The following is a 12,908-nucleotide window of genomic DNA, read 5'->3' on the forward strand; positions in this document are numbered from 1 at the left end:
TAACTAGATCCCACTAAACCAATTAAACTTCTGGTCCTCATTTTCCAATGGGTTTGACTGTCAGAATAGTCAAGTCCCCCAGATATTTTTTTAAATCACTTTCAATTGATGTAATCCATAAAAAAGAATTTGAATGCAAAAACTTTATAGCCCTTCCAAATTCACGTCACAGTAACCTGATATGATGGAACATAGTATTAAAGTGCTCATTAAAATGATCACTGTTAAAAACTTTGTCAGGGGCTACAGAAGTACCAGGGCATTAGCATGCAGCTCGTTATTAATAATTAAGGTCAGCTAGTTCTTTGCTCACAGGCTAATCCACAAATTTTGCTGATGCAGGTTAAGAATTCACTGTAATGACTGTAAAGCTCAGTTGCAGTATGTTGCTGCCCAATTACAGGCCCGTCCCATCCCCACAACTGGACCCAAAGGACAGCAACTCCAAAGCCTAATCTATGTTTTAACAAGCAAACTTTCAACTTGTTAAGCACAGTCTTTTAGTTATAATTGAGCAACCCTTTGCTGAAATCTGCTTCATTTATCAGACAGCATGTCTGACTTTATGGTAGTGTCAAACATGCATCCCACATAGCTATAACAATTTAAATCCACATGACGTTGATTCCTAGAAACCGTTAGTCATTTTTGGAAATGATTCCCCTATAAATTCAAATCAGCGCTAATGACGTCACCTCACATGTTGCATAGCTCATACATTTACTCAGCAGGAAACATGGTGCCTAAATGGCACAAACGCTACAAAAGTTGATCATGCTTTGTGAGAAAGGGTGACAAAAGGGCAGCTTGCAATTTTATCTACAAAGTAGATAATTCTTAAAAGGGAGGAAACACAATGGGTATGCAAAAGCATTTGCACACAAAATACAACATAACAAAGTGAATGTGTTTTAACCTGCTCCGGACTAGTGGCTTTAAACACAGCAGCTGCAGTAACATTTGCACGTTCTCTGCTGGTCACTAATCAGCTAACACTGCCTATCCTGTTAGCATCATTTGCCTCATATGCCCAGCTCCAGATCACTTGCTGCTGTGGCCCCCAGACTCTGGACCTCTCTCCCCCTGAGGCTGAGATCAGTGGTCTCCTTTAAAAAGCAGCTGAAAACTCACCTGTTCAAGCTGGCTTTTGCATGACCTTCATCACCACTCTCTCCTTATTCTGCTATTATTCCACATTTTCCAGGATCCACAGATTTCTCTATTTCCTATTATTTTTCACTCTCCCATTCCTTACATTTTTCTTAATAACAAATACTTTTCTGATTTTAAACAGGTTATTTGAAATGTTTTTTTATATTTAAAATGTTCTTTGTTTTTGTGAAGCACCTTGTGATTTTTATCTTGAGAGGCTCTAAATATATCACTTTCTTTCTTTCTTTCTTTCTTTCTTTCTTTCTTTCTTTCTTTCTTTCTTTCTTTCTTTCTTTCTTTCTTTCTTTCTTTCTTTCTTTCTTTCTTTCTTTCTTTCTTTCTCTGGACTTGATAAGGAATTGGATATATAGACAGAATCGACTGCCATTAACATTGATAAAAACACACTAATTCCCACCCATATCCAGGAGAGAGTAGATCATTTCTCAACTAGTAGAAGCTAACTGTTAGCATTAGTATTTCTGCAGTGGGGCAGTACTCCTTAAGGCTTGTGTTATTTGCAAAGCAACTTGAGTCAGAGGTGAGATGTGCAAATATCAGGAAATAAAACTCCTATACCGGCCATGTTCTGCTCTCTTCTGATCTAGATAACTAGTTCCTGAAACAGGAGCACCAGAGCTTTTTTCCCCATAGAGACCGACTCACAAGGCATTCATTTATACTAGAAACCACTGAAAATGTGTTTAGTTAAATTAGTGAACTTGGTCTTTAATATATCAGCACACTATGAACTTTATTGTAATGTAACACAAAATAGCCCAGGATTATGCTCTCTTCTAAAATAGGCAAAGCTCCACCATAAAAATAAACCCTGTTAAGTTTTTCACCATTTCTGCATTTTGTTCAATCATTTATGCTCAGTGTCTTTTGAATAGCCCCTTTGAGGATGCAGATAGAAGGAACGTCAGAAAAGAAACATTAATTTGCAGGAAAAGTAGATAAAAGATACGACACCTGAGGTGACAAAAAATAAATAAATAAAGGAAAAGCCTCACCGCCTCACCAGAGAAGCAAGAGGAATTAGGTGAGTTTACAAAACCAAGGGGAAAGGGAAAGGAATGGAGAATGACATGAGCAGAAAGAAAGGCCATCCATGCAGTCCTCTAATATGAGGCACAAATTGATCTACCTTTTATCCTGGCAATGCACAGCCTTAAAGCCCTGTCAAATTAAAAGGGGTGCTCATTTATGCTACTAACACACACACACACACACACACACACACACACACACACACACACACACACACACACACACACACACACACACACACACACACACACACACACACACACACACACACACACACACACACACACACACACACACACAGGTGGCAGGAATATTTATGCTGCTGTTTATTACCATCATCACCAGAGGAGAGGCAGTGAGCATAAGCCAGCCTGCTTTTCGCTGTTTGATGCCCGTCATCATCGTCTGAGTCTCAGGTGTTTGTCGGGCTGTCACTTCAGAGGAGGCCCAGCAGACATCCTGACACTCCTGTCTTCATCATCCTTCTCCACGGCCTGCACAATCGTTGTGTTTCCTTGTTGTTTTTCATGACTTCTTTGTGTTTATTTGTCATGACTATTCTGGCAATGTTTCCGTTACATCTCAGACATCATGGTTTCATATTTATGCAACCCTCTTTTCTTTTGATTCACCACTATTCCATCCTTCCTCCTTTAGCTCCAGTTTTGTTTACCAAGTTCTCACTTCTCATTATATGTGAAGATCTTACAGCTGTCTGTTTACTGGGCATGTTTGTGAAGTTTTAAAGGAAAAACCTGCACGGCTTAAGGATTTCAGAGATGTATGCTTTTTTTTCCCTTCATCTGTGGTTTAATTACTCCCTGGTGTACTTTTATCACTCAGGTAAAACATCATGGGCCTAATTTAGGTATAGCGCTTATCAAAATTCAGCTACTGGGCCATTTTGGCACCCATTACTTTGAAAGGTAATTACTGCCTGCAATAATTATGTTAATGGACAATTAAGCGAGACTAACATTATCACGGTGTAATTGGGGATTGACTGAGCTTTCTGCATTGGCAGCTATTTTGGAAAATGCATGCACTCGAGGTGAAACGCTAGAATGTCACATTATTGTGGACCTTGTTTCAAACGGTTTATTTTTAAATCACTGATGTTTCCAGATTAAATACGTGACAACTTAGTGCAATGCCATATTTCTTTACAAATAAAGTGCAATTAACAAATAAAGTGTATTTTCTGAAATGACTTACACATGTTATATTTCCCAACTTTCACAGCTCACATGCAGATTTATCTTTAAGGAAAAACAAACTTGACATAAATGGCGGCTGATTGGATCAGTTTTGATATTTTGTTGAAGTGGTGGACACCTCCCTCTAGTATTTCAACCTGTAGCATGATATTAAAAGGCCTTTTCATTTCATCACATTGAAGTCTGCAGCTGTGAGGGCTTTTATGAACAAACGCTGCATCACAAAGAAAGAAAAGAGGGACAGATGTTCCCTGACACCCCAGTGTGTCAGTGTGAGTGCGACAGATTCAACAAATTGAAATGAGCTTGAATAAAAACCTCCAAAACAACCTAATTAAAAAAGCAAAACAAAGAAAAAAGAACAGAAACAGGGATTTAATAAATTAGCACATTTCACCAACAACATAGATGATTAAAATGTGTAGGGCTGGGCATTTCATTAAAGGTGTGGTTGACTGAAAACCAGGAATGCTCTGCGGAGAGTTTGGCAGGCAGGGTAACTTTCCTCCGCATAACACCTGTAGCTCCGGTGCTGCAGGAGAACTAGAAACCCCAATTTTTTGCAGTATTCTGGCAATTTCTCTATTTATTAGTGTAACTTTCTCTGTCGGCTGGCTCCGCGTTTTTTTCTGACTTCACTGTGATCTGTGACTGTTAGAGCTAAACTGGGAATTATTAGACCGGTGATTTGTTTTGTTGATGACCAAGCAGACAGCAAAAATTCCTTGTTTGAAGGCAGCCAATCATGGATCTCTGTTATTTCCAGCATGTTGAATGTCCAGTTTGCACACATTACAATTGTCTGTAGCTCTGCCTTTGCTGTCCGGTTTAAAATACCACCAAGCTGAAGATATTTTAGCTCTTCTGAGGAGACACGTTAGCTCTGTGTTAGCAGGCTTGCTAACAGCAGCACTTGGTGTCCGAGTCCTTGCCTGCCGTAAATTGTGTGATGTTATTGTGTTGTTTTCGCACAAGAAACAAATATTATTGATGTAGAAGGACTTAATGAAATAAAAACGGAGCTATTTTTATTCTATTTGAAAATCTCTTTGTCAGTATGAATTTACAAAGTCATGTTTGTTGTTTTAAAAGGATGAATCCAATTTATTTCTCCTGATTCCGATCCTTTCAAAAACACGTGATCGGCCCGATTTCCGATCACGTGATCAGTTTGGGGCATCCTTACTGAAAACCCATTTTTTTTTATCATTATTTCTAAACATAATCGGGTCACTCTGAGTTTTTATGCAGTCTGAACATGAAAATGGTCTCCGATCTCCTGCATTAGCTTCTGATAGAAAATAGATGGTAAAGCTCTGGATTTGAAAAGCCTAACAGATCTAAAGCCTGATTCATTCTTCTCCATCATCTCCAGCAGGGAGAGACACACACGGATTGACGGAAGTGTTTTGCTCTCATACTCCTCCGTCTCCTGGGGAGTGTTGCAAAGCAATTCCCCGCCAGGACAACAGAGGGTGTAGCGCTGCTCTGTGGTTTCCTGTCATGTATCCAGTCCAAGATAGTGTGTTTATATTGTGTTTTTTTGTATATAAGAGACTTTTAACACGGACATATTTGTCTCTCATTCTCCTCCACCTCTTCATGGGATCGCCACCTCTAAATTCACGTTTCCTGTCATTTCCGTCCACAAATAAAATGCTTGCTGTGCATCTTTTCACTCCTCCAGTCATGGGAGAATTAAACGTTCATATTTTTAGAGTTTTTTCGCGAGGTATTCTTCAAGCTTCTCCGTGTCTGCCGCTAGTTATTCTCGGCTGTCTTTATGTTTTTGAGGGCGCAATGGCGGCGGTGTAGACGACAGCGGTGCCCTGACCAATCACAAGCTTGCGTTCCCCATCTCGACGGATGGATGTTTAGAAAAGAGAGCTTGACTCCGTACGTCCTTGCGGGGCTCTCCAGCAGGCCCGCAAGGATGGATAACGGCGTTGCGTGTCTCCGCGCTGACGCAGACGCAGAAGCATGAATCAGGCTTTAGTCACACTGTCACTTAACGTTCATGGACTCATCCATTTTCACTCACGATGGGGAAGGCTGTTGTTGGTTTAGTGCCCAGGAAACAGCAGACAATGTCTTGACTAGTTGAAGCTAACCACTTGCATTAGCAACTTGATCACACGGCAGAAGCTCCTCCAGGCTATTTGTCCAGAAAAAACATCAACGTTGCTAGTCAGTGGTAGTGTTAGGTTACAGTTATCCAGTCCGAGGCAAGATGTCCAAATATAAGGAAATAAGACTGCAAAGCCTGCCGTCTAAAGCTCTGCTGGGATGTAGCACAGTTCTAGTTCCTGGAAATGGTTCACCGGTATAGTTTTTTCCCCCAGAGTATGACTTGCAAGGCCTTTATTCGGCTTTTCATTCCTACTAGAGACCGCTACAAATGTATCGATTAAACTAATTTCCCACACCTTTAGGTTTGCTTCTTAATTTTGATCCTGACTCTAAACAATCACTGAAATCAATGCTATCACCACAAAACATAAAAATGAAATGAATTGTTGTTCTTATTCCTCTTTGCAGGCATGCATTTACTTTGTCTTGGATTCAGATTTGTGCTCCTTTTAGAGATTAAACACTCGTACGCCGTGTGGGTTTAAAAAACTAAACAGGATAAACGGTAGAATGAAGGCAAAACACAGTGTAAGATGTAGAACTGCTAAAATGAACATCCATTAGATCATAGAACATTCATGATAATCATATTTGATTACCAGACTGGTGTTTAAACCCCTCTAAAATCTTTGTATCAGAAAGCAACCGAACATCTGCGAGTTGACTTGAAGTGAATTTACAGGGGGCATTGGTAACAAAGGAGTAAATTGCCTACCCTGTAACCAGAGAGTTGCAGGTTTGAGCTCCATCTGTTGCAGTTGTTGTGTCCTTGGGCAAGACACCAAACCCACCTTGCCTGCTGCTGGTGGTCGATAACTCCTCACCACCAGAGAGTGAATGTGTTTGCATGGCTGGTTTGTAAAGCACCTTTGGGGGGTTGTAGAACCCTTGAAGGAACTTTATCAAATGCAGGCAATTTACACCAATAAACTTATTTAAAGTTATAATCTTGGGTTGAAGCTTAGAAACTAACAAAAACTCCACATAGTTTTGTTGACATGCAGCAACATGTTAATTTAAATATTATTTAGTTCTCGTTTCTATCAGATCCTGGTCAATTAGCAAATTGGCCTCAAAATCACACAAAATAAAGAATCAAATGATAAAAATCATCATTGAAGCACTTTTAATTGACTGTATGTTGCAGCAAACTGTGGTTAGGAAGAAATTCTCTTTTCAACAGCTTCAAATGTATTCTGATATCAAAGTGTGAGCTGTTATTAATTTCACACCTAAATGGCTTTGTGAAGATTTGGTCTGAGGCAATTTATGCTAGCTTACATACTAAAGCAATACAGCATAATGCAAATATGCTATCTGGCTGACAGGAACAAGTCATTTACTTCTCAATTTTTTCTGTATTTTTTTCTTGTTTTGCAGGAGTCACCATTCATTTGGCTCCTTTAGTTGAGCTGTTCTCACATCACTAATTTCTAACAAGAATGTATTTGTGAAAATTTCCATTAACTTTAAATCACTTTTTCTATTTAACTGGCAGGTTCTCCAACCATTTTACTTCCCAAATCTTAACTAAACATAACATAAAAGAAACCACTGAAATAAAATGTATAAAAAATTGGACTATTTGGGTAAAATGTTTCGTGCTTTTTCTGATTACAATCAGTCACTCTGAGTTTTCCATTCAGGCTGAACATGAAAGTAGTCTCCTACACCTATCTTCTGCGTTAGTTTCTGATAGAAAACACATGGTGAAACTCTAGGATTTGAAAATCACTTAACGCTCATGGACTCACCCATCTTGACTCATGACAGGGAAGGCTGCTGTTGGTTTAACGTCCAGGGATCAGCACAGGTTGTCTCAGTTAGTTTAAGCTAACCATTAGCATTAGCAACACCACCACACAGCAGGAGCTCCTCCAGGCTTGTGTTATTTGTGGAGATAAAACATCTACGTTGCAAGTCAGTGGTAGAGTTGCATTGATGTTACTCAACCAGGAGCGAGATGACTCCAAAACCGTGATGTAGGAAAGAAACTTTTAGGTCCGACAAAACGGTGACTGGTTATTTTGCCCCTTGAGAATGACCTACATGAATTTCATTCTTATCAGAGACCAGTGCAAATGTACTGATTAAACGAGTCAACCACTCCTTTATTTTTATAATAATAATAATTATTATTATTATTAAAAAGGCTGCCCTTTGTCTCTGTTCATAACCTTTATGGACAGGATTTCCAGGTGCAGCCAAGGTGTTGAGGTGATCCGTTTTGGTGGCATGAGGATCGGGTCTCTGCTTTTTGCAGGTGATGTGGTCCTGCTGGCTTCATCAGAATGTGATCTTCCACTTTTGCTGGAGCGGTTCACAGCTGAGTGTGAAGCAGCTGGGGCAAGAATCAGCTCCTCTAAATCTGAGACCATGGTCTTGATTCAGAAAAGGGTAGAATGCCCTCTCCAGGTCAAGGATGAGGTCCTGCCCCATGTGGAGGAGTTTAAGTATCTCGGGGTCTTGTTCACGAGTGAGGGAAAGCTGAAGAGTGAGATCGACAGGCGGATTGGTGCTGAGTCTGCAGTGATGCGGGCGTAGTATCAATCTGTCGAAGAGAGAGCTGAGCCAGAAGGCGAAGCTCTTGATTTACCGGTCGATCTACGTTCCTACCCTAACCTATGGTCACAAGCTTTGGGTAGTGACTGAAAGAACGAGATTGTGGACACAAGCAGCCAAAATGAGTTTTCTCCGCAGGGTGGCTGGGCTCTCTCTTAGAGATAGGTTGAGAAGCTCGGTCATCCGATAGGAGCTCGGAGTAGATCCGCTGCTCCACGTCGAGAGGAGCCGGTTGAGGTGGCTCGGGCATCAGATTAGGATGTCTCCTGGACACCTCCCTGGTGAGGTTTTCTGGGCACGTCCAAATGGGAGGAGACCCAAAGGCAAACCCAAGACACATTGGAGGGATTATATCTCTTGCCTGGCCAGGGAACACCTTGGGAGTCCCCTGGAAGAGCTGGCCCAAATGGCTGGGGAACGGGAAGTCTGTCTTTTGACTTAGGCTGCTGCCTCCATGACCCAACTCCAGATAAGCTGAAGAAAATGTATGGATGGATAATATTGTGTCTTGTATTGATTTTATATTAGTATTTTACATGCTGGTACCTCTGACCTCTTGTCATTTTACACTTTTAAAATTATTCTTGATATTTTGCTCTTTTAGCCATTTTTTTGATAGTTTCAGGTGCAATTAGACACCTGCTGTTGCCCATTTTGTTCAGATGTTTCCCATTGTCCAATTTATTTTTCACTGAAGAATGTTGCTTTGTCATTGCATCTCTAATGATTGTGAAGTTTATCATCTTTACCATTTCTCTTTTTACTGCAGCCTCCCGCCCTCTAATCCTTATTTACACCCCCCTCTGTCTCCATCTGTTGTCTTTCCCTGTTTCCTCTCTCACTTCCATCACTCTGGGTCCCATAACAGCCCATGAGGAGAAGAAGCATTTGGTGCCAGTCTCTCTTTCACTTATACCTCCACTCATTCCATCATGCTCGCCCAATCCCAGCAGTCTCAGATTTTCATCTTCCCTTTCCCCCCTCTCTGCGCCCCATCTGTATCCCATCCTCTCCCCCCTCCTCTCTCCCTCTGCTATCCTTTCCCTTTCGTTCCAGGGCTCCCATGGGTGCAGGTGGTAGAGGATGACGTTTCGCTTTGATTGCTGCATGGCCGCAGGCATTCCTGAGGCAGAGTAGCAGCGGAGTTTCAGACTGCTGGATCTGCTGGTAAATAATCCCAACAGGGGAACGAGAAACAGAGACACAGAAAGGAAGGAGGCAAGGAAGGAAGGATGCAAGGAAGGAAGAGAGGGAGAAAGAATGGAAAGAAAGATGGGGCAAACTGATGGAAATTGCAAGTTTATAAATGTTTGGAATAGAAGTTTTCCTTTATGGATGATTAATTTATTGGCAGAATTTTTAATGAAAAGACAGAAATTGTAATATATGATTATACCTATTAATACACTCATAATGCTTTAATAAAATCTACTTCCTAGGTGACCAGAGTTTACTTGGATTTGCTTTCATGCCAGTCGTTGCCAGTGTGGAGCCTACTGTACATAAAATGATTAAATAAACACAAACGTTACAGTTTAAATGGAGACTTTTCTCATGGTTCTGAAATTATGACAAACTTCTTCCTCAAATTCTGACATTGTCACACTGATTCACATCAGAGCTGCTTGGCTCTTCCAAACAAATGTTTTATTCATTAATGACATGCAAGAAAAGTTGTAGCTCTAATCAAACGGCAGGAAGAAGAAGCCTTAGGATGATCGAATTATAAACCACAATCACAGAGCGGCCTAGCGTCTGCGTCAGAGATCCAGTTACAGAACTTCCTCTTGGATGTAGCGGATGTAGAAGTTCATAGTTACACAGATGTAGAGTTCATCTTTCTAACAATCCACTATATACAGGATTACCCCAAGAAACACAAGTAAAAATATTGTACCGAATACACTTTCTTATTTTTCTTCTAATTATGTATTAATTTTGATGCAATAAAAAATACAAGTTACTTCAATATGTTGCACGAACATTTACATAATTTAGTGTGCAGCAGTCGCTCAGGAGGCAGAGGGGGTTGTCCAGCAATCAGAGGGTTGTAGGCTCAATCCCAGCTCTCTGATGTTGTGTCCTTGGGCAAGATGCTTAACCCACCCTGCCTGCTGATAGTGTTGGTCGGAAGGACTGGCGGCGCCTGTGTATGGCGACTCATTTTTAATTGTAACTCATCAAGACCAGTGTGTGAATGTGTGTGTGGGTGAGTGGATGACTGATGTTGCTGTAGAACCCTAGAAGGTGTATACAAATATAGGCCATTTACCATCATTTAGGAAAGTTATGCATTATTTCTTTCTTAATTGTTTAAAAATACATTTATATAATGTATAAATTATATTGTTGCATTATGAGGCTCACAGCGACCTGGCCGGGACTTGTCTGAATGAAGTTTGTGTGTTGTCATTGTGCACGTGTGGGTTTCTCCAGCTTCTCTGGCTAGGTAGGCAGCAATAGCTTAAGAGGGTAAGCATGTTGTTAGCTAATCAGAAGGCTGCAGGTGAACATGTGTGTGTGAATGGATGCAGTGTTGTGTAAAGCGCTTTGGAGTCCTCTGACTCATTTACTTCCTAAAACCAGTAACATGCATCTGGGCTGACTGGTTAATTGTCCTTTGATGTTATTGTATGTATGGCCTTATGATGGACTGGTAACAACTCACTTAGTTTTTTTTTTTTCAAGAAAATGATCCAGATGCTTATTTTTTCTATTAAGATTTTTAAATGTCATGTTGAATTGAATCATTTTTGGGAAAATTTCTTTTTGAAGTTATAATATGAGATTTTTATATTTATAACCACAGTTTTAGAGAGAGGACTCTTTTTAAACTGCTTCCATCTCCTGACTAGTAAGTAAAAGTTTATTTGAACCAGAACACAAGACCAAGACAAAGTCAGGACAGATGCTGGGTGGACAATTATAGCATTAATGCTAACTCCCACCTGCGGTCCCTGGGCAGCTAAAATTATGACACATCAGGATAATTAAAAACACATAATTCAATGAGCATCTGCAGATATATTATTTTGCATGAATCCAACCCAGAAAGAAAACACACAGTCCTCCAGGACTAACCCCAGACACACCCACCCCACGTACCCACTCAGCACACGTAACATCTACATTCAGTCTGAACTAAACTGTCCATGGGAACAGCGTTGGGTGAGCACATATATAAGGCTTTTCATCACAAATTAACTAATAATGCCCATTACATGAATGTTTTCTCTTCTTGACCTATGTGTCACTGAGACAAACTTTCCTTAGCTTTAGCTGGATGCTGGCCCATGCTGGATGTTAGCTGCTCCCCTCTTCATTCTGTATTCCAGCCAAGCTCTGCTGTCACAGGCCATTTTCCCCATTGGAATCATAAATGTGTGAATGTTATTTTCCTGGCTCCTGTTCAACTCATCCACTTACAGCTGCCCGTGCCACCTGATGATCATAGAATCAGCAAACCGTGTTTTTTTTTTTACAGTGAGCAGTAAAAGTACTGCATTTATCATGCTTCTGTCGGGGCTAATCTTGTGCAGATCTGCGCTATATAACGTCACCGCTGCGTGATCAGAGTTCAGGAATGAACCCGAGATGTTCGGAGCTCACTTTGTACAATTTCAAACACTTTTTCCTTTCTGTCGTTGTAGTTACAAATGTTTTTTCTCCTGAAATTTCTCTCAAATATTTCAACATTAAAGGGTCTCTGCACAGGAGTCTGTCAGTTTATTCAATAATAATTCTGAAGAAAGGTGGAAATGGGCTCCTTTTTAAAAAATTACTTCATTTGATCTAATTTATTTTATTATGTTCTTGCACGCTGCTTTGAATCAGACCCAGTGGGAAAAGAGTATTCTTTATTTTGGGGGGCCATTTTTAAGATTTCAGGGTTTAAGTGTTAAAATAAAACACTTTCACCTATCCAGCCTGATTCATAGGACACAATTATGCAAATGAAATATGAAAGGCTTTTAATAACAGAAATGTAAGGCAGAGTAGTAATAGGGTCATAATGTAGCAGCAGAGACCAAGAAGAAGCACTTCTTAATCGTTTAGACACAAAATAAGTGGAAAAGGACGTTGAGTAACACTTTACAACAAGAATCTCTTTATTAACACTACTTAGTGCAATATTAAGCATTATACAACAGTTAGTTCCGACCGAGTGATTTGATAGGTCAAGAGCCCTTTCCAAGAGTGCTGATATTGGACTATAACAGCACTGGGACTATTTACAAACAGTATCACTCCGCTGTGCACATGCGTTCTAACCGTCCCTACGACCGAATCACACCAGTGCTGATATTCAGCAACAGAGCACTCCCTCTCGTGTGATATTGCTTAATTAATAAACAAAGGATCCCTTTAATACCGTTTCATTATTATTAACAATGAAATGGGCTGGGGGAGGGTTTGCTTAGTAATGCAGTACTTAATAATAACATTAATGTAATAATAACTCATTCACTGCCAGCTGTTTTCTGATCAGAAAGCCCCTGACCACCAGCACCTCAGAGCGTTTTTACTGTTTTTTGAAGAGTCACAGAATATTGTGCTCTATGTTCATGTAAACACCAAAACTATCAAAAGAAAGAGTAGAATCACTTCTTATATCAGGAACAATCAGCATGTTTCTAGCTTTTTCCGTTTTTTCACAATCTGTTGTCGATATGTGAGCTGCAGAAGCTTTTCCGGTAGCGCCTCGCTCTAGGCACAGCAGCCTCCCAAAAGGATCTCCTAATTCATGGATTGTCCGCTTCATGATCATGTGACGTGTGACACACACAGATGAAA

Source organism: Nothobranchius furzeri, chromosome 9 (assembly GCF_043380555.1).
Source record: "Nothobranchius furzeri strain GRZ-AD chromosome 9, NfurGRZ-RIMD1, whole genome shotgun sequence".
NCBI lineage: Eukaryota > Metazoa > Chordata > Actinopteri > Cyprinodontiformes > Nothobranchiidae > Nothobranchius > Nothobranchius furzeri.